Source organism: Eptatretus burgeri, chromosome 11, assembly GCF_056783735.1.
Source record: "Eptatretus burgeri isolate ZD-2024b chromosome 11, Ebu_testis_v1, whole genome shotgun sequence".
In the NCBI taxonomy this organism is placed as follows: Eukaryota; Metazoa; Chordata; class Myxini; order Myxiniformes; family Myxinidae; genus Eptatretus; species Eptatretus burgeri.
In genome coordinates, this window is record NC_140971.1 from 17,969,012 (window position 1) to 17,995,298 (window position 26,287).

At 43.4% G+C, this 26,287-nt stretch overlaps 1 long non-coding RNA gene across 1 annotated transcript; it reads right to left on the reverse strand.

Moving 5' to 3' along the window:
- LOC147016592 (uncharacterized) lies at window positions 1-25,847 on the reverse strand. Its single transcript, XR_015049109.1, has 7 exons — window positions 25,797-25,847; window positions 11,901-12,046; window positions 11,365-11,508; window positions 9,890-9,950; window positions 8,795-9,014; window positions 5,492-5,672; window positions 1-4,976 (listed from the first exon to the last, which is right to left on the reverse strand). It is a non-coding gene; the product is annotated as an uncharacterized LOC147016592 (long non-coding RNA).
- Window positions 25,848-26,287: the final 440 nt, after the last annotated feature.

Below are 26,287 nucleotides of genomic sequence, written 5' to 3' on the forward strand. Positions count from 1 at the left end.
TTTCTTCCACAGATGCTTTTATAGGGCTCTGGGTGTGAAGGAAGAGTACATGAATAATTCAAAAGAGCATGTGGTAAGGGAAGAGTATTGATTATGAGGGAATTTAACTTGCCAGGGATAGATTGGGTCCAGGAACAGGGAAAGGGCAGAACAGATGAGGATTTCCGAGATTTAGTCCAGGATTGCTTTTTAACCCAGTTTGTAGATAAGCCCACAAGGGGGAGTGCAGTGTTTGACCTCCTTTTAAGTAACGATCCCAATATGGTGGAGGAGGTGGTGGTGGGGAGCATGAAGGAGCAAGTGACCATAGCATTGTGTGTGCAGATATTCTGTTAAGGGTTAGAGTTCAGGATATAAGGGTAAAGCCTGTATCTCAGTGGGCTGCGACAGCTCGCGACTAGTTGGAGACAAAATTGCGATTAAAATAGCAATAAGTTTCACTTGGAATCACACTGAATTAATTTTTGCGTATGTCTGACGAATATCTCACATTTGCGTATGTCTCACGTCATTGAGAACAAATTGCGATATAATTACGAAACTCTCAGGGGTCCCAGGACAGATTATCATTTTTTTTCTCCAATCAGTCACAATTTAGTTTCATAGGTCACCAATCCTTCACAAAGTTGTCACACATTTGTCGCGCCTTCTGACTCACGGAAACTAAATTGAGAAGGGTTTGAGACCTGTTCGAGACAACCACGACGACTCTGCGACGATTTTGAGAGAAAATTTGTCGCACAAATTTTTTGAACATGTTCAAAATTCAAGCGACACCAGAGCGACGTCCTGCGACTCACACGAGGAAATTGAGAACCACCGCGAACGTTTCGAGACATTTTGGAGAATCCCGTTCGCATTTTGTCGCGAGCTGTCGCAGCCCAGTGAGATATAGGCTTAAGGTCATTCGATTTCAGGAAGGCAAACTTTGAGGGTATGAGGAGAGAATTGGGTGATGTACATTGGGAGACTCTAACAACAGGACAATCAGCATCAGAAAAATGGGAAACCTTCAAGGACCAAATGTGTAGAGTGCAGAGTAAGAACATTCCAATGAGGTGCAAAACTAGAAGCAGAAAGAGGCCAGGGTGATTGAGCAGTGAGATAAGGAATGCTATTAAGGAGAAGCAGAAGGTATTTATTAGGTTTAAAATAAAAGGACTGGAGTTAGATCGATATCACTATCGGAATAAACAAGGCAAGTTAAGAAAATAAATCGGCAAGTTAAGAAAACAACTCGGCAAGCAGAAGAGAGTATGAGAAGGACAAGGCTAAGAATATTAAACATAATAGCCAGGCTTTCTTTCAGCATATCAGGGGAAAAGAACAGGTCAGGCCCAGTGTGGGCCCATTGAGGAATATCATCGGGAGAGTGGTTAGTGATGAAATTGAGATGGTAGGCTTATTAGACAGGTATTTTTCTTAAATTTTTACACAAGAACAGTCAGGAGAATTGCCAATAGCTGAGAGTATCTATCAAGGAGGTAAGGGCTTTTACAGAAGATCCAGGTTGGAGTGGAGGAAGTAAAGGAACAGCTCGGTAATCTAAGAGAAGATTAGGCTCCGGGTCCAGATAATATGCACCCGAGAGCATTGAGAGAAGTGGCTGAGCGGGTAAGCGAGATGTTAATGGATATTTTCAACAGCTCACTGGAGTCAAGACAGGTACCGGAGGATTTGAATGTAGCAAACGTAACACCAATTATTTAAGAAAGGATCCAGAGAAGAATTGGGAAACTATAGACCTGTTAGTTTGACTTTAGTTGTGGGGAAGGTGTTGGAGACATTTAAAAAACATACAAACTAATTAAAGGTAGTCAGCATGGGTTTACCAAAGGTATTTCCTGTTTAACAAATATCTTAGAGTTCTCTGAAGCAGTGTCTGATTGGGTGGATGATGGAAAGGCAGTGGACATAGTATATCGAGAGTTTAAGAAGGCATTTGATAAGGTACCACATCGAAGGTTGTTAGCCAAAGTGAGGGCTTGTGGAATGGCTGGTCAGGTAGCTAATTGGATTGCAAACTGGCTTAGTGGTAGGAAGCAAAGAGTGGCTGTGAGTGGCAGGATGTCTTGCTCGGAGGATGTAAGTCATGGGATACCTCAGGGATCAGTACTCAGACCATAACTATTCATTATTTACATCAACAATTTGGATAATGGGGTAAAGAGGTAGGCTTTCCAAATTTGCAGATGACACAAAGCTTGGAGGTGAGGTGGATAGTAGAGGGGTGGTGATCAGATTTAGGAAAGTATTGATACTTGCATCGATTGGGCAAAAGATTAGCAGATGGAATTTATCGTGAGCAAGTGTGAGGTGTTGGGGGGTGGGAAAGAACAATGAAAAGAGATAACAGGATGCAAGGGGTAATTTTGGAGTGTGTCACACAGGAGAAGGATCTGGGGGTGGTAATAGATATGGGAGGGAAGCAGGCAGCACAGTGCCAGACAGCTAAAGGTAAAGCAAATAGGGTTTTCGGTTGTATTCGGAGGGGGATCATTTATAAATCAAAAGAGGTGGTGTTAACATAGTATAGGAATTTAGTGAGGGCTACATTTAGAATACCAGTTTTGGTCTTTTGTATTGTGTGCAGTTTTGGTCACCACAGTTCCGGAAGGTGCTTCCGAGGAGATATGATGGAGATGTTTAAGATAATGAAAGGGAGAGATAAAATAAGTGCAGGTGAATTATAAAACAGAATAGACAGTGACAGGACCAGGGGTCACAGCCTGAGAGTAAAGAAGAGGAGAGTTAAGATGGTCAGAAGGCAGGGGACTTTTACTCAGAGAGCAGTTAATGCATGGAATGGTCTCCCTGGAAAGGTAGAGGCAGCGGAAACAGTAGATAAGTTTAAATTAGAATTAGATAGGTACCTAGAAGTTATGGAGATAGAGGGGTACAGGAAGGTTGACAGGACTTTTCGGTAGTTTGAGCATTGATGGGTCATTGTGTGCACGTGTACAGAGTGCTGTTGGTAGAGATCTTGTCAATAGGGTGTTGTGTAATTGATGTGTGTGTTTTAACAAAGCCCATGCCCCCTCCCTGAGGGGAAGAAAAAAAACAAAAAACAAATCGTAAATGAAAAACATTTTTTTGCATTTTTACCTTCGCAAACTTCGTTTGATGAAGGTATTGTATTGACCCCTGTGTATTTATTTATTGGTAAATATGTGTGCGGACAACATTGCGCAAAAACTGCTGGACCGATTTGCATGAAATTTTCAGAGATGATGTGCAGTTACTCAAGGACGCCAGGCGAAGCTTTTGGGAGCGATCGGATCAAAGGTCAAGGTCACAAAAGGTCAAAATCGTTTTTTTGCGATAAAGTGTCAATTTTGTTCCGATTTACATCAAATTAAGTCCAAAATGTTCAGTATTAAAATCCCGATCCACTGATATAGCGTATGGTATAGTGTTTGCAACCCTAGTTAGTCTGTGGAAGTCAAAGGTCAAGGGGGTCACCAAAATGGAGTTTTTGATTGGGAAGCGTTGTGGACAACATTACACAAAAACCACTTCGCAGATTGTCATGAAATTTTGTGGATGTGTTTGGCATCACGAGAGGACAAATCGATTAGATTTTGGGAGCGATCGGATCAAAGGTTAAGGTCAAGGTCACAAAAAGGTCAAAATCGTTTTTTCGCGATTAAATTGTCAATTTTGTTTTGATTTACAGCAAATTAACTCCAAAATGTTCAAAATTAAATTCCCCATCCTCTAATGACACATGGTATAGTACTTTTGTCACCCAAGGCAGCGGTTGGGGGTCAAAGGTCAAGGGGGTCACACAAATTCACATTTATATCGGAAAGCGTTGTGGACAACTTAACGCAAAAAAACAAAACGCAGAGAGGCTTTAATTGTTTTGGATTTGTTTGGCATCATGAAAGGACAAATCCATTAGATTTTGGGAGTGATTGGATCAAAGGTCAAGGTCACAAAAAGGTCAACATCGTTTTTTCATGATGAAAACGGTTAATATGTTTCCGATTTACATCAAATTAACTCCAAATTGTTCAGTGTTCAATTCCCCATCTTCTGAAATGACACAAGGTATAGTACTATTGTCACCCTAGGTAGCGGTTGTGGGTCAAAGGTCATGGGGGTCACGAAATGCATATTTGTATTGAGATGCGTTGTGGACAACTTAATACAAAGGTAACTAGTGGCTGCGGCGAAGGTATGCGCTCTACGAGTGCCCGTTCTAGTCTTTCTTGGGTTTTGTAGATAAATTAGTATTGTGTTCACAGAGGCATGATGGGCTGAATGGTCTCCACATCTGCTCGATTTCCTTGTACCTATGGCGAACTATTGTACTCCATGATACACACTACACAATAAAACCTGCATATTAAAACAATTTAAGAAGCAATGCTTTACTGGGGAGGGGTAAAGTGTTGTTCAGGCCAACCTGTACATTCCCAAAAGAATCACAAAATAATTCATATATCCTTTAAGTGGTTCACTTAGGATGATTAACCCTCCGGGGATCTTTGTCTGGCTGAGGGTTAATAATTAATTCGCCATCACCGCCGCACCTCTGCCAGAGAGCCATTTCCTGTGTGTTTTATATTTCACGGCGATGGCCCCGCTTCACACAGGAGCTGCAAAGGCTTCATCGGTATTTGCTGCAGTTTTCGTGAGATGATTTCCATCCACCGATTACTTACCTGACGTGGTGTTTTTCATGTTTCTCACAAAAAAAGGGTAAATGTTAATTGCAGCAGAATGTTCACCTCTTGAAGAACTGCGTTTATTTTAATCTGTGGTCTGATATATGACAGAAAACATTTGAAATCTTTAATCTGAATTAAAAAAATACTTAACTTTGGTGGAGCTGGTACTTGTTTTGTTCTGTCACCACCTCTTGTCCGATGGGAAAGACTTTATAACTCTTTGCTTCCCGTAAAGCATTGTTCAGTGTTGAAAACAACCAGACAAGGTCAAAAAATTGGACTGCCTGTCTTGAAGCTCACCTGGATCAAGAACAACAGTCATGCAAACCCCCCACAGACACATTATACCCTGATTTTTTTAATTCCGTGAACAAACTTTGGTACATCATGGGTGATGAAGGTTATGATCAAGTTTCATTGAAATCATATATGTAGTTTCAGAGAAGAGAGCAAATACTTATAATGAGCGCAGATTTTGATGCAGTACATTCACACATTAGTTTGGCATCAGATATGAAGCTTGTGGCCATGTTTAATCAAAAGCAATTGTTTGGTTCAAGGGATAATAACTGAAGTGTTTACGGATGGGCTGACTGACTCACTGACCCACTCACAGACACTGCTCGATCGCATCAGCTCACCGGACTAACGTCCAGGTGAGCTCATAATAAGAGAATTCATTGAAGCAGACAACATCATCCTGCACATTTTGCCAAGCTCGCTCCATCCTGTGGCATTCAGCATCGACCTCATACCTCACTTTCAGAATGCCTGTAATAAAATAGCCATCACTTTGGAATCATCCCTCTCCTCACCCAGTGGAGGCTGTAGTATTCCAAGGAATGGTTTTGGGCCCAGTCTTGTTCTTCATCTTCAGAAACCAACTCTCCGATGTCTGGAAAACCCATCTCTTCCTTTTGCAGCTGACTCAATATTATGTCGTTTTGTACCCACATCCCGTTGACAGGCAGACACAGCAGCTGTATAACTCCTGATCTGGAATTGATTAAAAACAACTTTTAAATCTTGGGACATCTCAGTCATATTTTGCTCTGGAAGAATCAAAAAACAAAGCAAACATGGACAGCCACGGGAAGAAGTCTATTTATTCAAATGTCTAGGCCTCAACATCAGCCACAATGCCTACTGGGCAAACCCCATAACAAAGCTCACCTGCAAAGCCGCATGCTGCACATATTTTGCCATTCCTTGAAAAATAAGAAGTACTCACACTCCAAAAGGCCTTTTTGCAAAGCTCAAGAGTACTGCTCCCCCTATGGGTGAGCCTGACGGTACCTGCATCACATCTGTCTGTCTGTCTCTCTTGTGGAATCAGAGGACCTTAACATTATTGGCATCTCCTGCAATGAGGCAGAAGCAGAATGCCTGTCTCGCTGAAATCGCAGACTGGTCGATGGACTCTTAATTTATTTTAACCACTTCTGTTCAGCTCCCTGAGTCCTCCAACCCTCCCTAACATCTCTAGTATGTACACATTATTCAACTTAACCCATCCTGGTTAAAGTAAAATCCAGGCTTAACTTTTCATTCCACATTTCTCCCATTTGTAGAATCCTCTTCCTGAAGCAGTTCAATGTCACATTTCCCTCCAAGGCTTCAAGCAGGTGGTGCAAGCCCATCTCGTTTTCTTGCAGATTATTGTGTTTCCTCCACTGCTCTTTTCCAGTGCATAAATTCCCTTACTATGTCAAACTGTTGCCCCAAGATCAGTTCAACATGTGCTCAACTTCTGTGGCCTTGCTCGTCTTTCCACAAGCCTCCATCTTGTATCCGAAATGGAATGTTCAAACAAACAAACAAACAAAAAACTTTGTATTGCACATTTATGTTGTGTTTCCTGATGCTAAATGGCGACACGAAAAAGACAACAATCCATATACAGTATATATATAAAAATGAAAAAAGGTCAGTCTGTTCATCTGTAAAGCTGTGTGACTATATGTCCATTAATTACATACTGTTTGAACGTCAGTTGCACCCTCACTTCACATACGTCGTCTATTAATTACATACCATTGGAATGTACCTTCAGACCCTTTAAATTGCTGAGACCCCTTTGACCATTGAAGATGCTTTAAGATCCCCTTCCCAAGACCCAAAATAACCCCAGAGACCCTGAGGAACCAAAAGACCCACAAGACCCGAGGAGTCTCGAAACCCTTAAACACCCCTTTTACCTTTAAGACCCTTAAGACCCCTTTTCAACACTTTAGATCCCTTCACCCTTTCCACCATTTATACCCTTTTGACCCGAAGAACTTTGAGACCTTTACACTCCTAAAGAGCCATTAAACCCCTTTGGCCTTTACAACATTTAGACCCCTTTACACCCTTCAGACAAATTAAGCAGCTTAGACCCTTGACCATTTAGAGCTTTTGACCACTTTGACATTTTAAAATTACAAATAAATTACCAATAGATATATCACCAATATTACAAACATATGTTTGTATGATTATTGGTTTAAATCATGACAACACAGTAAATCCGATGTAAATAACTGATGACGTGTGGAGAAGCGAGCATAGCGAGCCGATCCACACTAGTCCTTATGTAAATCATGAAACAGAAATGTGGAGAAACAAGCTCAAATGAGCTAAGATCCTCGTCCTCTTAATGATGACGTCATAAAAACGAATATGACGTCATTGTGATGTATCACGTTTGCGATAAATAATTATCTGTGCTAATGCCCGGCTTGATTCCCGCAAACAAAATTCAAACAGCTTGCCTAGTTACGGAGATAATGGTATAGGCGATTTCCATTAGCGGCGATATTATGACGTCAACTTTTTTTTCTTGGAAGAATTTCCAAAATCGGAGATGGTTACTGCCTGCACGGGGGCTTTCTGCATATACATGGCAAGTTTCACGAAGATCCGATGATAACTCTGCGTTGTGAAACAAAAAATGTCAAAAAATAGGAATGACTTCATAAAAATTGATATGACGTCATAGTGATGTATCATATGTGCGGTAATTCATCTCTGCTAATGCCCTGTTCGATTCCCGTAAACAGAATTCAAAAAGCTTGCCTAGTTTCAGAGATATTTTGATGTTATAACTTTTTTTCTCGAAGGAATTTTCAAAATCAGAGATGGTTACTGTCTGCGCAGGGTATTTTAACATATATATGCCAAGTTTCAGGAAGTTTCGATGAAAACTGTAGGCTCTGAAACAAAAAAGTCCACAAGAAGACGATGAAGAACAACAACGTAAGACTTAGAGATCCTTCACAAGGATCTAAAAAAAATGCTGAAACTTCGAGCAAGGTTTCAAACCGAAACTATCTCTCAAATTCAAATATGAGAATAACAGATAATCATATTGTGTTTAGGGTGGGATTCTGCAAAACGTTTCTCCAAAATTATCCTAAAATATTTCAAAGTTGATCATACTACTTATCAATATCAACCCATTATTAAAAGCAGCATCAATCCATTAAAAAGAATGAACAGGTGTGTGAATTTATGGTTAAATGGGACAGATGAGTCAGGATAAAAGTTGCTAACCGTAACATGACGTCCCTTTCTGAGTCAGGCCAAAACAGCAGAAGTAAAGAATATGAGATCAAAACAAGCAAAAAGGCACTCGAGAAAATATGACACCAAGTACACAGCACAAAAATCAACTTGGTCTAAAGGGGAAAACAATAGTTGATAACAAAGAGAATCCAAAATGGTATCCATTGCTTTGGAAGCAAGTCGTTCAGAGCAGAGGAAAAAGGCATCCTCCATCAGAAAGCATAACAGGAGTGAGAATTGCTTGGAATACATATCCCCTGCCGATGTGATATTTTCTAAGTCTAAAAAGGGTATAACTGAAAAATTAACGAAACACCCTGAAACTCAAACTTGTTCTGTAACTTATTATAATAAAGCCGTGCACCAAGTTTCAGTTGAATATGTGAAAGGATATAGAAAAAAGTCTGGAAAACTACAGGTGGGATGGACAGACAGACAAACGGAGAGCAACCCCATTGTCTCCACCAGTGAAACTGGTAGGGGACTGAAAACCATTCTTGTGTTGGCGAAATGGCATGGAGGACAAATTCATAAAAATGGGAATTTTCCCATATTTTGGCCACAATACCCACCTTTCTTCAAGGGAATCATCATTTTGTATGAAGCCTGTGTCTGCTGGTTGCATTATTGGTGGGAGAGTGGCTGTGCCACTGTTAAAATTAATGAGCCATAAAATCTTCCTCCAGTCTAATCACTCTTGACTTCTTCTTCCGATGATTAAGGGTGTTTGCTGAAGTTTGACGACCTTCTTTCTCAAACCATTTTGTAAAGAACGCTTCTTCCTTGACTTCACTGCAAAAGGTGTACACAGATTTTGGGTCATAATCAAATGCGGTGATCTTGCTTTAACAAAAACAAACTTATCAAAACCAAACAACTATACAAGAGAGAAAATATTATTTCCCTCCCCAAGAAAAAAAATTGTTTTATTTGTAACAAGGTACTTGTGAATCTAATCTCTACATCATAAGGCCGAAGTCACATTTGCCAAGGCGACCGTGGGGTCTCCAAAATCTACGGCCACTCGCAATTATACGGCGGCCGCAGTATTTCCACGATCACACAATGTAGCAGTCATATATGTTTTTATTTTTCGGGGAGCTGCACGGCGTATTTATAAATTGTGGAGACCGAAAACGTGGGGTTGCCGTACGGTCTTTAATTTGATGTCACACGGTGACCTTAGGGCGTTCCTGCGGCGGCCATAGAATTTTCAAGGCAGACGCAAGGTGACCACAGGGGGACCGCGCGGACAGACGGACGGTAACGAATGGGTTAATTAAAAAAAAATTTTTTACCAGTTTTTTTTTTTTTTTCGGCTTGTCGAATTGCTACGGCGAACGTAGAAATGAAAAAAGTTATAACTCCGCGTTATAATTCCACGGCGACCTTACGGCCTGTAAAATATAGCCATACGGCGTAGGGCCACCCTGAGGCCATCTCAGAAACTCTGTGGCCACCGCACGTTTCTGTCAATTCAGAGGGCGTACGGCCGCCGTATCCTTGCCGTAGAGCAAATGTGACTTAGGCCTTAGGAGGCTGATATGTGATATGAAATTTGACTTCCTCCAAGTTTTGGCTTAACATGTTCCAATGGATATGATGGTGTTTCTGTTGCTGTGAATTATAGAAAGACTGAGTGTATTATATTGGGGTATCTTTCTTACCTTTGTCAGTGTTCACGTCACTGTCATCACTGGTGTCCTTTTGTTCACGGTCAGTTGATGACTGAAAGAAAAGATGGAGAATTCTACTTCAGAACAAACATCAAATCACGGAAGATATGACACAACAAAACTAGAACGGCACTCAGTAGAATGTTTAGTCTCACCTCATGCTCTCATGCGAAACAAAAATACCATTTTTAATGGAACACGCCACCATTATGGCCCATGAACCCGGGTCATCCATGCTCCCCATTTTCCACATACATTGTCATTATCCGTAGCATCAATGAAGACGAATATGAAAAAATTTATTCAAACTACATTCCCCATGGCTAGTTGATCATACTGTATGTATGGAATTTTGCATCAATCTGTTGAGCAGTTCTGGAAAAGAAGATATGTTACAATTTTAATTTCAATCAAATATGGCCACCAGACGACGTGACCGATGATGTCATAAATTTAATTCTTCATTTGACAAAGGAATGAAACTTCACTGTTCATGTCATCACCCCATACACCCCATGGGGAGTTGATGACATCTGCTAAGTTTCTATCAATTTCGTTTATTTTTCACTTGTTTATTGCATTCTAAAAATATCTACGTGCCACTCAACCGACTCTTTTTTTTTCCCCTTCCATCTCCACTCCTCCGATCTTCTACCGAATGTAATAATTTCCTCAATTTTCTGTTCTGGTTATTAATCCTGTCGAAGAGGCTCTGAAGTGTACAAAATACCATGCATCAATGGCTGCAAATAATTTATTGCACAATATTGCATTTTGTCATTGTTCAAGGCAACAAAAAATAAACACTCTCATCCTTACAGCATTTTCCCATCAAGTTGGGACTGTTGGAAAATACAGTATGCACGCATAGCCCATTTAATTCCTGAATGGCCTGGCTCAGCATGAAGGTTTGACGAAGGCGAGCCAGCATCTAGAATGAGGCCAGGATGCTGACGATAACGTCATTCCTTGCAGTTATTAAAAAACACAATGGGATATGTAATATCCACCAACTAATGTGAACAGATGGGTACCCAGCTTGGCACTCATCCAAGGGATGACAGTTTGTGATGTCAAACCCTGCCCGTGAAGCTCCAATCTGACAGTTTGTGGTCGAATTGGAAATGACACCAAGACTATATGGCTCAAATGCAAGTACACTGCCTCTTCACGCAAGTGCACCAACTCTGCACTACTCTGTCAGAATGAAAACTGAAAGTGAACTACTTCTAAATCATGATATGACAAAGAAAGAACAGGAGCAAAGAATAAACATTTCTGCATATTCAAATCACTTTCCATTAAACTATCAAATTAAATTTTTCTTCCCCAAATAGGTCAAAATCCAAACAATGGGAACCACGAGTCCAACAGGTTCATCAATTTCTATTTAAAGAATCTTACGGAAGATCAAGGCAAAACAACTATCTTTTCACATGCAGAGAAAATAAATAACAAAGGAATACCTGTTTGTCTTGACTCGTGTCGCTGATGCTGTCATTCGAGTCGATCCCCGAGCTGGTGGCACATTCTTCTACTGGTGTTTTCTTCTCCTCTTCACACTTCGTTTTGACGAAAGAATATTTTTTTCCCTGGCGCAATACAATTCCCTAGTGGGAAACAAGCACAGTAATAAACAGGTGTAGACATAATAATCATCAGGGGCAATAATACACCTCAGTGCAAAGCACAGATATACATTTTGACATTATTTTTTACAAATCTACAACTGTTAAAGAAGAACCTCTCCTCTTAACCCGAAAAAGGAGAGGTTCTTCTTTGAAAGCTTCATGATTGCTGTTCACCACAACCCCAGGTCATTCCCTTCCATATTCATGATATTTACCATCATCAATCCCCACCCCCCTTCCCCTTCCCATGACTGATAAGATTGAATAATGCTCTGTGAATAAGAAATTCTGATGCTGTAGTAAGGGACTAAACTTGCTTTCATCATGTTCTATGTGGAAAACAACAAGCGATCCAAATCGAAAACACTCACCTTCTTTGGGATAGACTTTTGTTGTTTTGCCAAAAACAGCACTCCTCTGCAAAACCCCTTTGGGCTGCTGCTGCTGCTGCTTTGCTCCTCGTTTGAAGAGTTGGCATCTGGTTCAAGTAATCCACTGTTTTGAATTTCCAATGGAGCTGAAATCAAAAATAAATAGAGGTGACTCATTTGCCCCCAATTTTGTGCTATTTAAACAGAGGATAAGTAAACATTGTGATATACTTTCTATTTAAATGAGGAATCACAACGTGGAAACACTTTTGGATATTGTTGTGGTGAAGAGGTGAGGGTGTGGAATTCGTATTCAGTTGAATAATCAAATCCAGCTGAAGGCATAAGTATTAACAATTTTTATTCTGTGGTTATAGAAACCAGCAGTCTTTGAAGAACTATGATCTCAGAAAAAAAAAACTGGAATGGCACTCTTCGAAAAATAAAAAGTGTGAATAATGAGCTCGAGGAAGTAGTGAAGTGGTTGCCCTACCTGGCCTGGTCAACCCAGCCTGTAGATGCCGGTCTACATTCTGTGCTCACTCCTAATGCCTTCAAGGCAAATTAGGATGTGTAGAAAAATATAACCTACAAATTGCAGCTCTGCCAAAAATCCTTCTCAATGAAGAGAAAACATGTCATACAAACCAGAAAAATCTGACATACAACTTCAACTAATTATGTACATCCAGCTTGAAATTTTAAGTGCAAATACCATATTTTCCAGTGTATTAATCACGCTTTTTTAATCGGCGGGAAAAGTGAAAAGTTGGGGGTGTGGTTAATACACAGATGTAGAATATAATCAGTCATAGAAACAATCAATTTTTCAATGCTGAATTTCAATGAGAGTAGAATCTAGATAATAAGCGCAAGCCCTTATTTTTATATTTAGTGGAACATATATGCGCTTATTTTCCATTTGCACTAATATTCAAAAAGCCTGACATATGCATATTGTTACGTTTGAGGGGGGGGTATGCATTCAAAGGGTAATTAGGATGTTTAATTAGGTATGCCATGCTGTTCGAGTTTACCAGGATCTCGATGTAATAAGTAGCGATTCAGTGGTGATAAGTTGTCGAGTAAATGTTCATTTCTTCAAGGGGGAAATGATAAATGTCACGTAATTAGATAGGGACACGGGATAGGGTAAGTGTGTCTGCGTAAACCCCTTTTGGTATTCTCTGAAGACTGGCCATGACGTCACAGGACAGTGCAGCGGATGGCTCCGCCCCGTGATCACGATTGGCGGAAGGCGATGGCGGTGGGCCAATAAACGGCTCGATTGGGAGTGACGAGGAGAAGGATAAAAAGGTTCTTTTCGGGGTCGAAAAGGAAGAAGAAGAAGATTACAACCAGAACGATCGTGTTTTTTTTGGTGTGGAAGCTGTGGCGGCAGAGAGCGTCCTGGTTGCTGTGCTGAGTCGATCGTGCTCTTGATCGTGTCTGGGAGCCTTGCCGAGCCTCGTGCCTCGCCTCGGTTGGCTCTGGGGTTCTGCTGACTCGGAGTACGGGGTCGGGCAGCGGGCGGACCTGCCTCCCTCTCCTGCTCGCGGCTTGGCGCGGGAGCTGGTTCCCTGGCGGCTTTGGGCGGACTTGGGCCAAGACCAGGAGGTCGACAGCACCGCGGTTTCTCCTGCCCCCCCTGGCGAGAGCAAGGCCGGCTTGTCCGGCGCCGATCCAGGGACAGTTGCGTCCACACCACGGTCCAGCCTGACCACCAGAAATAGCTACGTCTTGTGTGTGTGCGTGTGTGTGTGTGTGAACTTGGCACCTTAGAGGTTTGAGATCTGTATATTCATTGGAATTGTCTGTGTTTTTCCCCACGCCCGATCCCACACCATCCCGTCGAATCGCCCCGGATCCCTCTTCTTGCCGAGTCTTGTTATCTCTAGTAATAATAAAAAAGGAATAAACATCATCAACTCAGTGAAAAGTGACTCGTGCCACCTTCCTCGTCCCGTTTGCAGTAGAGCGATTAGAACCGCCATGTTTGGGTTATAAACAAATAAATCGCCTCCATTGTTTCGGCTCATTCTACGTTGGCGGGACTGTTCAAGTCCCGTGGACGTCACATTGGTGTCAGGGTGTTGGATGTTCGAACCCCTCTAAATTATATACCAGGATTAAAATCTCGCCACGAATTGGAATATAAAATTACTGCAGAAAAGCGCGGGAGCGCGGGAAAATTTTGGCGGGATTTTTCAAATTTAAATTAATTGGCGGCAAACGGGACTTCTGCACCATGGCGGATGTGCAGATGTTTGAGGAGGAAGGCCACGTGTCTGGCAGTGAGTCGGGGGAAGAGGGGAGAGACGGGGGTAGGGTTGGAACCTCCCCCGTTCCGAGCGTGGACCGTGCTTCATTGCCCGTAACGGGACCGGCAGTGCCGGAAACCGGCGCGATGTCGATCCAGACAATGTTGGAACGTTTAATAGGGGACATGACAGTACAAATGGCAAATCAATTCATGACACAGAGGGCAGAAATGACAGATCAATTGGGCGTAATGGGGGAACAGTTGGGTGCACGGATTGATTTAATGAGGGATGAATTGGGGGAAAAGATGGAGAAAATGAAAACTGAGATGCAGGAGTGTGTGGATGTTAAATTGGGAGAAATACAAAGCAAATTCGAGGATAGATTGGAGGAAACAAAGGTAGAAATTACATTGGAGGGGGAAAATATACGAAAAAAATTGGTAGATAAAATTGATGCAACGAACATTCAGGTTGATAAAGTGGATGAAAGCCTGGAACGTCATCGTGCCTGTGTGGATGCTCGTATGCAGCTGCAAGTTGAAGAGTGGGGAGAGCTGAGGAAGCAAGGGATGAATTTGGCGGAGGAGGTAAAAGGATTGGAGGCTCGTTTGGACGAACAAGATAAAATTATGAGCCAAGATGAAGTCTTGGATAAAGGCCTGGTAGAGCCGTCTTTTGTAAGTAGAGTGTCCGGGTTGGTTGAGGAGCAGCTACAAACTCGCGACGGAGCCTTGGAGGAGGTTGTGCGGGCCCAGAAGATCCTGCGGGAAGAGGTGAATCGGTCCATTCAACGTTTGGAACAGGAGGCAAAATTGACCCATGAGACCCTCACCACAAAATATCTTTGGCCACAGTGGGCTCCGAAATTGGATACGCAGCCACAAGGGTGTTTGATCCCTGGGCTGGATTCGGACAAGGGAGAAACTGAGAAGCGGGCCACCGTAAAAGTGATCCCCCTGGTAAATTTCGACGGGTCAGGGAGCGTTGAAGCTTTTCTGACGCAATTTGAGTGCATTTCCCGACTAAACGGGTGGAATGAGCGGGAACGTACAGGGAATTTGGTGGCAACGTTGCGGGGACCAGCCGCAGATGTGTTAAACGTGATCGCGGAGGGGATGTTGACCAGCTCCCACATTTGCGAGGTGTTGAGCCGTCGGTTTGGGTTCGCGGCAAACTGTGATCTGGTGCGGGCCCAGCTCCAGCACCGCAGATTAAAGCCGGGTGAGACAGTGCAGGAGCTGGCACAGGACATTTACCAATCAGTCAGGATCGCGTATCGGGACCTTACAGTTGAGGCATGGGACAGACTGGCACTAGAGAAATTTTTAGCTGCTCTTCCAGACCCTGAGGTCCGAGCGCTAGTGGAGCTACAGGATCCACCCACCGTTCACCGAGCGGCTGAGTGCGCAGCCAGGCTGGCCTCGTGGAGGCGGCCGGGTCGGGTGCCCGAGAGGCCATCGGTGACGGTCCGACAGGCGGAGATCCAGGATCAGGGAGGGGGGCTGGGAGAAATTGGCATTATCCAAATGTTACAGGAAATCTGCCAGAAACTGTTAAGTTTGATAAGGGGTAATCCGGTAGTTAGTGCGCCAAAGCGGCGGGGTCCAGCCCAGCCAATAGAGCAATTTGATTATGGCCGAGGGGGTCCGGAACCGGAAGGGACATTACACTGATACTCACGGGGGCCTTTTATGGGGAGTTGTTTCCGGTGCGGGCGAAGAGGACACATGCAACGATATTGCCGGTACCCGGCGATGGAGGGACCCTCCAATAGACTTTTAGACTCGGAGAGGGTGAATCCTCCTGCTGAACCGCCAGGTCTATCCGAGATGCCCTTTCATAGGTCGGGTCCGGAAATCACTGTCGGGGGTCGGGGAGACAAGATTGGGCTGAGCATATACGGCCATGCTCGGCTGCTGAGATTGTGGCGAAGTGCCCTCCTTTGGTGGAAAAAAATGAATTGTGGGAAAATTGGCATGGGTTTGTAAGTTCTGCTGGGTTTTAGAGTGACAATCGGGACAGTGGGTAATTGGAAACCAAGCGGGCACGAGTGGCTGTCCAATGGCTGGTGCGTGGATCGGGTGAGAAGTGCTGTGTGGGTTGTTTTAAGTTAAGAAGTGAAATGCATGGTGCACACATTGATTTTTTATTGGACATGGTGTGGTAATAGGGAAGGTCATGGTCGGCGAAGTGTTAGAAATGCAGGTGTCACATGTAAGGCCGATGGGGTGGGGGGGTCATGTGGGTTTTGTGGGTGGGGATGATGTGCTTGTCCACAGGGATTGCTGAAGCTCACGGTGAGCGTGAATTGCGACCCCCTTCAAGGAGATTCACCCCTGGTGGCTAATGGTGACAGTGTCTGGAGCCAACTGGGAGAGGGTCTGGTTGGGCGACCAAGGCGGGTAGGACCTTGGCGACCCAGCAAGGCCAGAGGAGCCAGTGAGATCCCTTCCAGAGGGTTGTACGGGATTAGAGCTGATGGCTACCAGGGGGGAGGGAATCAAAGGGAGCGGGGCGGAGAAACGTCCGGGTTGGACTGAAGCTTACCTGTGGGCATGGTTGCACCTGAGATGCCCCCATCATATTGTGGTAACCCACCCCACGGCTATGACGGGATTCAGCCTGCATGATTAAAATGAGGACCATGACCTAGAAATGTGATGATGACCATGGTGTGAGTGTTGTGAAGATGTGTGAGTTCCACCCGATCCCGCACAACTTGACAGGTGCAGCAAGGGCATGATGTCCGCATAATTTTGGGGCAAGCAAATTTGAAAATTGGCTCCCCAGGTAACGCTGGGTCTATTAGCATCCACTGGGGGAGGCGGTCAAGTGTAAATATCCTGTGAATAGTGTCGTTAAGGCTTAGAGTAGGAATGTAAAGTATAAGTGTTGTGTTTTTGTGGAACCTTTTGTTTCCCCTCCCCAGATCACTGGAAGAGTGCTGGGCAAGAGCGATGATCCGGAGGATGGAGTGCAACTTCGCTCAGTGCTCTCATGTGATAAAAAAAAAAACAAAAAAAAAAACGAATGATTGTTTAGGCGAGGATAAGGCCATAAGGGGGTAGTACATTAAGCAGGATAGGTAAGTTAGCTGCGACTCGCTGCCCATTGCCCCTCCTACTTTATTTCGTTAGGTTAATTAGGTGTGAGTCAGTAAGTGTTAAGGCTGGTACGGTAGTGCCTGTGATATACCTTGCAGGAGCTGCGGTACCAGAGGAGGGGGCAGTGTTACATTTGAGGGGGGGGTATGCATTCAAAGGGTAATTAGGATGTTTAATTAGGTATGCCATGCTGTTCGAGTTTACCAGGATCTCGATGTAATAAGTAGCGATTCAGTGGTGATAAGTTGTCTAGTAAATGTTCATTTCTTCAAGGGGGAAATGATAAATGTCACGTAATTAGATAGGGACATGGGATAGGGTAAGTGTGTCTGCGTAAACCCCTTTTGGTATTCTCTGAAGACTGGCCGTGACGTCACAGGACAGTGCAGCGGATGGCTCCGCCCCGTGATCACGATTGGCGGAAGGCGATGGCGGTGGGCCAATAAACGGCTCGATTGGGAGTGACGAGGAGAAGGATAAAAAGGTTCTTTTCGGGGTCGAAAAGGAAGAAGAAGATTACAACCAGAACGATCGTGTTTTTTTGGTGTGGAAGCTGTGGCGGCAGAGAGCGTCCTGGTTGCTGTGCCGAGTCGATCGTGCTCTTGATCGTGTCTGGGAGCCTTGCCGAGCCTCGTGCCTCGCCTCGGTTGGCTCTGGGGTTCTGCTGACTCGGAGTACGGGGTCGGGCAGCGGGCGGACCTGCCTCCCTCTCCTGCTCGCGGCTTGGCGCGGGAGCTGGTTCCCTGGCGGCTGTGGGCGGACTTGGGCCAAGACCAGGAGGTCGACAGCACCACGGTTTCTCCTGTCCCCCCTGGCGAGAGCAAGGCCGGCTCGTCCGGCACCGATCCAGGGACAGTTGCGTCCACACCACGGTCCAGCCTGACCACCAGAAATAGCTACGTCTTGTGTGTGTGTGTGTGCGTGTGTGTGTGTGTGTGTGTGTGTGTGTGTGTGTGTGTGTGTGTGTGTGAACTTGGCGCCTTAGAGGTTTGAGATCTGTATATTCATTGGAATTGTCTGCGTTTTTCCCCACGCCCGATCCCACACCATCCCGTCGAATCGCCCCGGATCCCTCTTCTTGCCGAGTCTTGTTATTTCTAGTAATAATAAAAAAGGAATAAACATCATCAACTCAGTGAAAAGTGACTCGTGCCACCTTCCTCGTCCCGTTTGCAGTAGAGCGATTAGAACCGCCATGTTTGGGTTATAAACAAATAAATCGCCTCCATCGTTTCGGCTCATTCTACGTTGGCGGGACTGTTCAAGTCCCGTGAACGTCACAATATTTTCCATGTGTTGAAACATATTCAACAAGAAGGGCACTCGGTCGAGTGCATACCTCCGCCATGCAATGCCTGATCCACGAGAACATATCAGGCACAATACATTTTTGAAATATCATGCAATATATCGTTTTTCGCCCTATCTCTCAATGGTGAAGAATCATTAAAATAATGATGAAATCTGGATCGGGATCCAGATTTCACCAAAATTGAATCAATTCTTCCTTGTCATACAGCTGTGCGAACCAAGTTTCATCTGAATCTGTCAACAACTTTTTGAGATAATGTGCTATTTATCGTTTTTGACCCTATCTCTCAATGGTGAAGAATCACATAAAAATTCTAGTAGCCGGATCTGTATCTTCACCAAAATCTAAACAGTTCTTCCTTGTCACATATCCAACTTGGTCACAAAATTTCATCCGAATCCGTCAACAACCTTTTGAGATATCCTGCACACAGACAGACAAAACAAATAAACAGACAGAAAGGGATGAAAACATAACCTCCTTCACCTTCGGTGATGGAGGAAAAAAGCCATGACCTGTGCTTATAATGGTAAATTTTCTTCAGAATGGCTGCCGAGATGTCATTTTTTACGTCAATGCAATTTTAATTAAAAAGGCCTGTCCGGGTAAAAGGCCCATCCTCCGCTCCCTATCTTCTTTAAACATTTCTCACTCTGAACAATTATTTCCTCATTCATCACAATTCACATCAAAGTCCCCATGTTAAGTCCAAATTTCTTACACGTCCGATACTGGTTCCAACACGAGTTGAAAAACGCGATCATCTCAATCTTCTTTTAACAGGTGTGTGATCGACGCTTCACAGGCCTGTCCATTTTAATCGTGATGAAAGACGATTCACGACCCTTTATCATATAGGGTGATAAAACACCCTTTTACGACCCTTGATGAACATTATTTTGAACGCACAACTATTGCAAGTATCAGTGCACGACCTGTTCAAAGCAAGAGCAAGTCCACTGATCTTCAAGTATCATCTGTTCTCCCCATCAAGATGTCAAAGTCTTCATTCACTGCAGCCTTTAACAAACTCTGTCTGCTGGTCTGCAGAAGAGTTTGGGGAACCGGGAAGCAATTCGGTGTGAACGAGTCTGTCATCTGGCAATGGAAAGCAAGCAAGGCAATGATAGAGAAGTTCCCAAGGAAGAAGAAGGTGCTGGGGGGAAATTCCGCGAAGTGGCCTCAGCTGGAGGAGTGTGTCATCGCTTAGTTCCAGGAGAGGGCAGAGGGTCACACCATCTCAACACTTGCTCTCAGCCTGAAGGAAAGGAGCTTCGCTAAGGAGGATGACATCAGGGATTTCATGGCCAGCTGGTCGTGGGCCTACAGGTTCATGGCATGCTCTGATCCACCAGTTTGACGCTGCACATACATATCCCAACATCTACCTGACGACATGGCAGATAAGACTACACGTTTCCAGTTCGCCGGGAGCATAAATATCCCCCCGGCAGGATAGGGAACGCTGACCAGATCCCACTTCGCTTCGACACACCGACCACCATTGCAGCGAAGGGGGAGCGCACCGTGACGATCAACACTACCGGTCATGATAAGGACCGAATCACAGTCATGCTCGCCTGCACCGCAGACAGAGGCAAGCTTCCCCCATATGTCATGTTCAAGAGCAAGACATGCCCCAAAGATAAGTTTCCAGCCAGATAAGTTTTGCCATTACACACCAGCCATTAAAGCTCTCTATGATCAAGTAATTGGACTAATTTTACCCCCAAAATATTTGACGGAATTATAAAACAGACTTTAACGTTCCGATAATTTTGTGCTTCGTTTGGATTTCAAACTTTTTATTTGTGCTGCTTAAAGTCAATGTACAAACGTATTTAGATCTACATTAGAAAATAAAGGTTTTTTTATTAATTTTTTTTTTGAGTGAAAAACACAGGTGCATTTAATACACCGGAAAATGCGGGAATCTTTTCAAAAATAAAGGAACACAACAAATGTAGCACCAGGCTTTATGTGCAGTCACAGAATATTTTGTACAGCCTCCCTTTATTGTGCTGGAAGGATAACCTTGAGGTGTTTCACTTGCAGGGTGATCCGTCCAGGTTTTTGACCTCCCTGGGATGTTAAACTGGGTGTTCCCTTCTGTTAGTAGTAGTTTGTGGAGGTTAAAGATCCCACAATGTTTCCATGAACAGACTGTGAATTACTGCCAGTACCCTGACCAAATTACAAATTCCCACACCCTCAATTATGTATCCTGCTTCGGAGTGGCGACCCATCCAGAATCATAACCATCGTCAAGAGAATGCTTCGGCAAACCAATGCTCTACAAGTTGTAGAATACATTCTTTCTTTCAATTTAATCAATCATCATATATTCATTTCTATAACTCACAAATCGTTGAGAATTTACAAGTGCAATTTGAGTCTCCGCTGCTGTATGATTAATGTAAGTAACCTTTCGTACAATGATTGGCATTCAATATGAAGTAATTCATTGTCAAACCTTTTCAAGCACAAGTATCAAACAATGTGTGGTGAATCACCAGGTATAATAATGCGATTGACCAGGTATATTCCGCTTTTAAGTTCTGCCTTTAAGTTATTAGTTTTGTGACAAACCTTCAGGGAACAACCAGTAATTTTGCATAGATGTAGTATTTCTTTTTATTAGAAAGAAAAGAAAACTCATAAAATCCAAATGATGCACATAAATTAGTAAGATTTATGAAAAATTACATTTTGAAAACAATGCTCTCTGTTGGCTGAAATCAGATAATAGCGTAAAATCAGGGGAGATTACAATGAAATAACTTGGAACTTCACCACAGGAGGCATCCATGGGGACCATCACACCTCCACAATCAGGCAAACATCTGACTACTCTCGCATCCCCACAACTTTCAGATACCATTCCAACTCAATTTTAAAACAATCTACTGATTCTCCTGTCACAAACACTGCACGGAGATCATTTCATGCATTCACCACTGAGTGAAAGACTCCTGCTTTATTCCCATCTGAACTCCTCTTCTTTTTACCCTGAGCACACTTAACGGAAAGCAGGGTTAAACAATTGGTTCACTTCGATTTGTCCGTCCATCCACAAAAGTCAGTTTATGATCGAGGAACAATTTAATTTCAATTGCATATTGTATTTTTAACACAAATCGGAAAATGAATCAGACGACGAACCAGTAATTTATCAGCACTTTGACTCAATTTAACCTGATCACGCATGCGCAGAGAGGAAAGAAATAAACTCTGCCTCCTTGGCAGTCAAACAAAATTGAAAATCATTCCAACTAGGAAATTAACTGTTTTTAAGGATGTAATAAAGGGCACAAACAACAGGCATGAAGAACTAGTGTAACATGTCAGACAAGATGGTGTAAAGCTACTGCATCAATGGCTGTAAACTTCCAGAATAATTTAAAAAATAAAGACACAACCTTTACAATCACCATTTCATTTCAATTTCAATATGTACTTGAACACTGCAGAACATAAATCGACCACTTATTGCTTCCAAAAACCTCCAGTTTTGCAGAACAAGAGGACAGCAAGGTTTGCAGTGAGAATGGAGGTAGCAGTTTCGGCTGTTTTTTGAGATCAACGGAGAGTGGGGAACTATTAAGGAAGGAATTGATAATGTAATCGTGATTGGAAAGTCCAGGCAAGAAAATAGAATTTCAGAAAGGGAAAAATTAAGTATATTCCATACCAATGTCAGTTGTTTCAATAAGAAGGAAGAGCTTGAGGCCAAATGAGATTGCGACAAGTACAATGTACACTACATGGCCAGAAGTGTGTGGACACCCTTTCTAATGAGTGGATTCAGCTATTTCAGGCACACCCATTGCTGACAGGTGTATAAAAATCAGGCGCACAGCCATGCAATCTCCAAAGACACACATTGGCAGTAGAATGGGCCGTACTGAAGAGCTCAGTGACTTTCAACGTGGCACCTTCATAGGATGACACCATTCCAACAAGTTAGTTCATCAAATTTCTACCCTGCTAGAGCTGCCCCGGTTAACTGTAAGTGCTGTTATTGTGAAGTGAAAATGTCTTGGAGCAACAATAGCTCAGCCGTGAAGTGGAAGCCACACAAGCCCACAGAACAGGACGACCGAGTGCTGAAGCGCGTAGCACGGAAAAATCGTCTGTCGTCGGTTGCAACACTCACGACCGAGTTCCAAACTGACTGGAAGCAATGTCAGCACAAGCACTGTTCGTCGAGAGCTTCATGAAATGGGTTTCCATGGCCGAGCAGCCACACACAAGCCTACGATCACCATGCGCAATGCCAAGCGTCAGCTTGAGTGGTGTAAAGCTCAACGCCATTGGACTCTGGAGCAGTGGAAATGCATTCCCTGGAGTGATGAACATTACTTCACCATCTAGCAGTCTGACGGACGAACCTGGGTGCCTGAATGCTACCTGCTCGAATGTATAGTGCCAACTGTAAAGTTTGATGGAGGAGGTATAAAGGTCTGGGGTTGCTTTTCATGGTCTGGACTAGGCCCCTTAGTTTCAGTGAAGGGAAATCTTAACGCGATAGCATACAATGACATTCTCGACGATTCTGTGCTTCCAACTTTGTGGCAACAGTTTGGGGAAGGCCCTTTCCTGTTTCAGCATAACAATGCCCCCATGCACAAAGCAAGGTCCATACAGAAATGGTTTGTCGAGCTAGGTGTGGAAGAACTTGACTGGCCTGCACAGAGCCTTGACCTCAACCCCATCGAACAGCTTTGCTATGAATTGGAATGCTGATCGGGAGCCAGACCTAAATCGCCCAACATCAGTGCTCGACCTCACTAATGCTCTTGTGGCTGAGTGGAAGCAAAACCCCACAGCAATGTTCCAACATCAAGTGGAAACCCTTCCCAGAAGAGTGGAGGCTGTTAAAGCAGCAAAGGGGAACCAACTCCATGTTAGTGCCCACGATTTTGGAATGAGATGCTGGATGAGCAGGTGTCCACATGCTTTCAGCCATGTAGTGCATTTGCAGTAAGTGAGACATGGTTTAATGAGGAAAGTAATTGGAGGACAGGATTAAAAGGCTTCAAGGTGGATCTGTGTGGCAGGAAGGAGAAAATAGGAGGAGTAGCAATCTGGGTAAAAGACAGCATTGCATCAAGAGAAAAGGGGTGGCTGATGTTAAGGAGGGAATTGATGCTGAGGATTCTGTCTGGGTAGAGATTAGAGACTGTAAAAACAGTAATATACTGGTGGGATGCTTATATTGTGATCCAAGAGGAAAGGAAGAAGAGGAAGAATTCAGAAGGACATGTCCAAAGAGATGGGTATTGATTTTGGGGAATGAGGATGTCTTGCTGGGAAGATGAAAGGAGTGGATTACCTCGGGGATCAGTAATCAGACCATTATTATTTATTATTTACATCAATGATTTGGATGGTGGGGTGAAGAGTCGGCTTTCCAAATTTGCAGATGACTCAAATCTTGGAGGAAAGGCAGACAGCAGATGGGGTAGTGGTCAGATTCAGAAAAGTATTGATACTTGCATAGATTGGGCAAAAGATTGGCAGATGGAATTTAACTTGAGCAAGTGTAAGGTGTTGGCGATGGGTAAGAATAATGAAAATCGAGATTACATGAGGATTACATGATTACCGTGGTGTGGACACAGGAGAATAATCTGGGGGTGGTAACAGATAGGGGAGGTAATAAGACAGTAAATATTAAATGTGTTAATACCGTTTAATTACCTGAAGCAATATTACATTTATTGGGTGGGAGTATGCAGTTAGAACTTAAGGCTTAAACACCGTTGGTGTTCATGTTGTTGAGAAGACTCTGGATATGTATGAAGAGAATGTGAAAAGGATAATTGCCTGGTGTATGGCCATGCGAGAGAATACCTTTCTCAATTTTAGACTGGAGAAATCAAGCATGTATTGTCACACGTATCTCATATCAAACTGGGCAGGGGCCATGCAAAAGAGAGGCTCCAGGAATGCCCTCCAGGACTGCCCCACATTTCGCCTCCCCCACTTCTACTTGAGCACCCCTTGGGAAAGGAGGAGGAAGCACCAGCCTCAGACATCTCACCGATGAGGGTGGGCCCGAAGCTGTCAAATCCTCCACTTCCCTCCAGGATTTCAAGCAGGTGGGGTGCAATTGTGTCATATCAATCGACATTCCAACAAATAATTATTTCTGCCCGATTTAAGTCTATCAAACCCAATTATCTCCCTTCCTCTTTACTGTTTTCTCCATTCTCTCTATTTTCCTATTCATTCATGTCCCTGTTTCTTACATCCAACTCCATGTGGGTCAAATTGCCCAATGATCAATTTCTTGCCTTTATAAGATCTGACACCTCGAACTTCGATCAGTTTGTTGTTTGAACGAGCCTGAGCGAGTGGACAGGCAAAGGCATGTTAAAAAAAAAAAATCAAACACACCCGTGAGTGCATGTTGTGCAGATTGTGGAGAAATGTAGATATTCAATTATTATTATTTGGTATGCAGCCTGTGGCTGCTGGTTGCATCATCGCTCGGAGTGTGGCCATGCCTCCTGTTTTCAGTCAGCTGGAACTCATTTTCCCTGACCGAGGAAGGATGATGACAAGCTGAATCAACCCACCTGGTGTTATGTAACGGTAAGACAGGGGCTTGAACTCAAGACCCTAAGATTTAAAGTCATCCACCTTAATCGTTAAGCCAACACCAGGATTGATATTAAATTAATAATGGAAAACAAAATAAATAACACCTGCCAGACATCAAATTCTTGCACTGCATAACTCAATAATGCAATATGAACATCGTAATAGTTTATCATAATAAAAGTACCGGTAATGAACTACATTATGCAACAAAATACCTCCAGTTTCATAAATTTAGTTGATTTTACATTTTGTATATATTCACCCCGAAACATTGAATCGACCTCCTGCACTTTAAGACACATTATCCATGGCCATAGGCTAGTTCGAAAACAGGAAGGGTGCTTTTTACAAATCCCATGGAGAAATTTGGCAGACGAGACATAAGAAGATGCGCCATTAATTTTTTTATTCAACATTTATGCCTGGGCCGAAATGTTTTTAATGTGGCAAGCAGATCTTGCTTGTGCAGCGGCGGGAGCACCCCCCGAATCCTCCCAGCCTACGGGCCTGTTATTCATTGCCTTATATTGTACTAGTTATTACAATATGATTGTCATGTTTCTTCCATTGTCGTGACAGGTATGTTACAAAAAGGTATTTGTCTGACCTTTGTAATTGTACGCTTCATCCTCTGGGCTTTCACGGTCAATTGTAGACTGTGGGTTGGGGGGGGGGGGGGTGGTGAAGGATAAATTTTCATCAGAACCATTGTAAATCTTAGCCAGCATTATGCAGGACAGAAATATACTAGAAGGGCACTCGGTAGGACGCGTACACCTCCGCCACGTAATGCCTGATCCACGAAAACATATTGGGCCCATTACATTTTTGAAATATCATGATATAGATCGTTTTTGGCCCCATCTCTCAATGGTGCTGTTAGGGTTAGGTTTAGGGTTAGCCGGCCAGGATCACAGCCACCATTGAGAGTGGAGAATGTGGAACAGATATTTATTGAGATTTCCTGTTCTTATTGACATTTCCTGTTTAAATTTGGTCTTCTCTATTGAAAGCAAATCTTTACCAACTATTTTGTCTGTCCAGCAAGGGTGATTGCATCATTGGCTAAATCTATTTCTGAAGCTCGTCATCACTTTC